This window comes from Maylandia zebra, linkage group LG7 (assembly GCF_041146795.1).
Source record: "Maylandia zebra isolate NMK-2024a linkage group LG7, Mzebra_GT3a, whole genome shotgun sequence".
Classification (NCBI taxonomy): domain Eukaryota; kingdom Metazoa; phylum Chordata; class Actinopteri; order Cichliformes; family Cichlidae; genus Maylandia; species Maylandia zebra.
The window spans coordinates 42,412,889-42,418,620 of NC_135173.1; positions in this window are offsets into that span (position 1 = coordinate 42,412,889).

A 5,732-nucleotide genomic window follows, 5' to 3' on the forward strand; every position below is an offset into this window, starting at 1 on the left:
AATGAATAGAATCAGATGCCCGGATGCCAATCGGGAGATTGTTCCACAGCACAGGTGCAACAAGAGCAAACGATCGATCACCTCTAGTCTTAAGTCGAGATCTGGACTGAGCCAGCAGTAGCTGTGACGATGACCTTAAAGCCCTAGCAGGAGCATAAGGGTTTAAAAGGTCCTTAAGGTAGCTGGGTGCAGTGTTGTTAGTAATTTTAAAAGTAAACAACAAAATTTTAAATTGAATACGATATTTGACAGGCAACCAGTGCAGATCGGCAAGGACAGGAGTAATGTGGGCAAACTTGCTGGTTTTAGTTAGAATGCGAGCTGTAGCATTCTGAACTGTCTGTAATCTCTGTAAAAGGGAAGAGTGGAGACCACAATAAAGTGAATTACAATAGTCTAGCCTCGACGTTACAAAGGCGTGGATGAGCTTTTCGAGATCTTTATGCGGGATATAGCGCCTAGCCTTAGAGATAAGACGAAGCTGGTAAAAACTAGATCTGACAACAGCAGACACTTGTTTGTCAAGTGAAAAGGAGCTGTCAAATAAGACACCCAGATTCCTGACAGTATCAGAGAGAGAACAACTAAGAAAACCAAAGGCATCCCGGAGTTTGGCACGAAGGGCATTACTACCAAAAATCATAATCTCGGTTTTCTTCTCATTAAGGATAAGAGAATTCGACAACAACCACTTCTTGGCCTCAGACATGCATTCTCGGAGGCTATTCAGAGACAGAGCAAGATCGTCGTTTAGCTCAAAATAGAGCTGGATATCATCTGCATAATAGTGATAAGCAATATGGTATTTCTCAAAGATGGCACTTAAAGGAAGCAAGTATAATGAGAAAAGGGTAGGGCCCAGCACAGATCCCTGGGGGACACCACAGCAAACAGGTAAACAGGTAAAGCTTACATGTGTAAATATATCTAAAGGTGAACCACTGAACTTACTAATATTGTTTTTCAATATCAATTTCAGCTATGCAGCAACAGATCAAACAATAACATAAGAAAGCAGTGATTCCTGCTGAGGCTTGGACTACAGCAGGAGCAATAAAGTCTGTTTATATACAGGTTCTGTCTGCCCTTAGGCAACAAGGTGAAAGCCATGACAGCAAACACAACTTAACGGGAAGGGTAACAAGCAAGAATCAGGAGCAGTCAGATGAAAAAGAAACAGTTAGAGGCTAGGAGATGATGATTAATGAAAAACCATTCAGACATGTAGGCTAAATGATACAAAAAAGAAAATGCAAATCTTTATTTGGGCAATAAACTGAATGAGTCAGAGAGGCATGGCAAGTAATCATACAACAGGAAAACAACTGAAAACTATTTCAGAGAGGAAATAGGGGTAGTTATTAGAAGGATGAGTCAGAGGACATGAATGAAAAATAGCACATACCACAGAACACACAGACAGATGGAGGCGTAGAATAGCTGATTTCCAATCCAGAGCTCCCTGGCTCAAACATGAATAGCTATTTTGTGATGGCATTAACACAACAGAACTGCTTCAGACATGAAAAACCTTTCAGATTGTGATGGATTCCCTTTGATGTGGATATATATTCAAACTCCTACTTATTTCTACATGAATTGCCAGCACTGTAACAGGGAATTACTGTCACACTAGCATTCCACCCACAAGACAAACTAGCAGGAGATGTGTTTTTTTCTCTTTACAGTCAGCATAATTTATATGTAGTGATACTAGCACCAACAGAGACAATAGTGGACCATAAGTTGCACGGCAGCTGGATAGCAAAAAGCTTGATTTGCAAAGGTTCAGTGATGGTGTATTTATGTTGGTTTGTTATACATTTACATTTTCTAGAGGGAAAAAGGCTAGAGTCTGATCAAATTTGATCTCATTTTCATGTCAGCATTACTGCTTATGGAAAGTAAGAATAATTACAGATCAGCTATGAGCCCAGCTCTGTCAAAAGTGAAATCAACAAAGGCACGGATGATGGTCTGAAAAGCTAAATATAAACAGATTTCACTCCTTCTGCAAGCTGCCTCTAAGATTTATTCTAATCAAATACCAAAAATCTATTTTTGAATGGATCCCTTCAGGCTATTTATTTACATCTGTACTTGTGCTATATTTGTGTAAATGAGAGGTTGTGCAAGCTATATGAATTATTTAGAGGAATAATCACCTGCAGCGTAAGTAGCACGGCCTTTCAAAGTTTATTGATGTTTTATAGTGTGCTTTGCATCATCCACTTCAACCAGGAGCAGTATGCTCACTCTAACGTACTCTGTCTGTCCAGTGAATATCTGCAGATTTCTCTTACTCTGTGCCTATGTTACGATCCCTGACCCTAATTCCCCAGCAGGAGGAGCTGGGAATCCATGAATTATGAACAGGATAGATAGGAAATTTTCCAGCTAATATTCCAACCCAAAGCTTCTTGCCTTTTCTCTTTTTCCTCCTCATTGCCCAAACTGTCATGTTCCTTGCACTTCACCTTCCTATTTACTTTTTCTTCTCCAGGCAGACCTTTTTTATACTTCCTTTTCTTGGGGCCTGTTCCACTATGCTTTCTTCTATGTATCTTATAGGATTGAAGAAAATATTGGATTGAAGAAAATGAGATTTAGACAGAAAAAAGTTAGAAAGAAAGCAGTTAGTTAGAGTCTGTTGGAGCTGCCGGCATCAAATGATGCACCCATGTATGTCTCCAATAAAATTCACACACACACATCAGTATTCTTGAAGTGTGTAGGTGCACTTCGGTCCAACAACTCACATTTTAAATGGTTGATTTATTACAGCAATAGGTTACACTTCGAGTTTGGTGTCCAGGCACTGAGCTCATCACTCCCCACAAATAAGATGCACATAGAAACAGATGAATAAATATCCCTCCACCCCAGTGCTCACAGGTGGATGCTGGGTTGGTTGAGGGAGTGAAACAGCACCCCTTGCATCGCTGCATGGTGTCAGAGGGAGAGATGAGAAGTTCTGCAGCTTCATTACACTGCCAATTTGGGAGGGTGCATTTGGTACATGATGAGAGGAGAGTCTGGCATATTCGTTTTTATGATACAGTGCAGTACAAGTTGCCTGCCTGAGCTAGTTTAGATGTTTTCTTTGGTTTTAAACATCGACACTATGACCAAATGTGGCAACTGTAACCAAATATTGCACAGCTGGTTGCTCATAAGGTATTATTTCTTGTAAATATTCCTTTATATTTTCATGCAGCTTGTGGGGATAGGTTAATTGGATAATCCAAATTGCCACTAGGTGTGAATGTGCGAGTCAATGTGAGTGTGAATGGTTGTCTGTCCTTGTGTGTTAGCCCTGCGACAGACTGGCAACCTGTCCAGGGTGTACCCTGCCTCTCGCCCTATGACAGCTGGGATAGGCTCCAGCGCCCCCCGCGACCCTGAAAAGGATAAGCGGAAGCGAATGGATGGATGGATGGATTTTCATCCCTAAGACTCTCTGCTACCAATGTGGACATCACACTGGCTGCTAGAAATACAACCTACATTTAAAACCAACCATGAATTGATGAAACACTTTGCTCAAAGTATAATTATAACATACAGACATACACTGGCATTACCACTGTTATCTTGCTATGAAATCCAAGCAATTTATCATTAATGCAGTAATTTGTATATATTCCCTTAAATTAACAAAACTTAGACTTGGAGATAAATGATCTTGTCGGGAACAGAAACACACATCACTCTCTGATTTTTACTGCTGTGTCAGAGATAGGCAGAAATAGACATCCTCCATAAATCTCTCTTTCCCACACGCAGACATGACTGCATGCTGGAGCCATTACTGCCCAGTGTGTGTAATATTGCAATTTCTGAAAGGAGGAAAGGGCATTCCTCCTGTCTGAATTTTTCATTCCCCATGCTCTCTGTTTCTGTATAACAACCAATAAATAAGCAATGAATCCCGAGGACATAACACAAAATGGACTGGATTTTATGTCCACCACACCCCAACATCAGCTCCCCCTAGATACACAATTTGTCTGTCTTTCTCTTCCTGCTTCACCTGCTTTTTTGTCTCTGTGAAGACTTTTTCTATTTGATGTTTTTTTTTGTTTTGTTTTTTTAAGAGTTAAATCCTTTAATGTATCCCTCGTCCTTTTGTACTAACCCAGTGAACTGAACTGGAAAAAGTCTGGCCCAAATATGTGGTGAAAAGTGTGTGTCTGTGTGTGCGTGTGTTTTTGGATTGAACGTGACCTTTTGCTTTGATAATCTACCACAGATTTAGATTTAGAGTTCTGGTGGCTTTGAATCTATCTGAGAGGCAGCTTGTTTGGTGAGCCGTCTAGAGTAAACTCTATTTAGATTAGTCCATGAATATATGCCACAGCATATCTCTCTGATTATGCAATATTCTTTTCAGTCAAGACGTGTGTGGGTTGTTTCAGACAGGGGATGGGAGGGGACGAGGGGGATGAAAGAGAGCCTGTAAGTGCTGTGAAAGGAAATCAAGTGAGAGATGAGATAAAGAGGGAAATAATGGAGTCAACTTAAGCAGTACTTTAGCGCCATCTGATGGTGAGTGCAGACATTGGATCGTTGCAATATTAATATTTTTTGGTCATAAAGCAGGGGTGGACAATTAACTTTCTCAAGGGGGAACTTGAGAGATTGGGACTGTTGTGAAGGGCCCAACAATCAGCTGAAGTTTTTGATTTTAGCACCATTGTGCAGCCCGCCACAACAGTCCCAGTTTCTCATGTGGCCACTTGAGAAAATTAACTGCCCAATGCGTTTCAAGGAAACTATTCTTCGAACCTTTTAGACATAGTGGTGGCATCTGTGCTGGACGTGTGACTGGAAACATTAATTAACTACTGTTTTACTCCAATGACTATATCATTTTAGAATATATATAAAGCTCAAAGAGAATGTATATTTAAAAAAAGAGTCAATAAAAAAAGAAATTCTAAAAATATACACAATGGGGTCACTATGGACTGGCCCTGGTCACTCACTATGCACCCCTCAGGTGAACTCTATTGACATACTTGTACAACTACAAGTAAAATAAAGTCATACAATTTGTTAATGAAAATGTCGTTACAGTAACAGCAAGTTATTGGTGCAATAATTGGAGCAGGGTGGCTGAGGAGCGGACTGATTTTGGAGCACGTGGACCTGTTTTAAGTCTCTTTTGGACTAAAAAAAAAGGTCATAATCACTTGTAACTTGCACTTGAAACCGATAAAGTAATGTCTAAGCATGGATCAGTTTAAAAAGGCGTGCAAAAATGTGTTTTTTGCGAGATACAGGGAGTTATTATTTTAACATTTTCGAAATACAGCCACATTACATTACATTGCAAACAAATTTGAGCATACTGTGTGTTTAGGGTCATATATGCACACTGGTTCAACGACCTGTTTTAATGTTTTGTTGTTGCTTGTTTGTTTGTTTTGCAATGAAACAGGAAATTGCAAAATGAACTGAGTCCAGTGTCCCCTTGGTTGCCAGGCGGCGTTTACGTCAAATGAAACAATAATGTATAGAATGCAACAATGTAATTATAAATACTTAAACACGTCAGTATCTGTGGACAGTCATTAACAATAAAATATAAGGTATTACCCCAACAAATCACCTGAAACTGTGAGGACTTTGAGTTAACTCTGGGTTGACCAATAGTCTCTAAATCCCGCCTCTCGTTTTCAACAACCAATCAAATTACGCTATCAATCTGTTTACCATTAGCCGCGAAC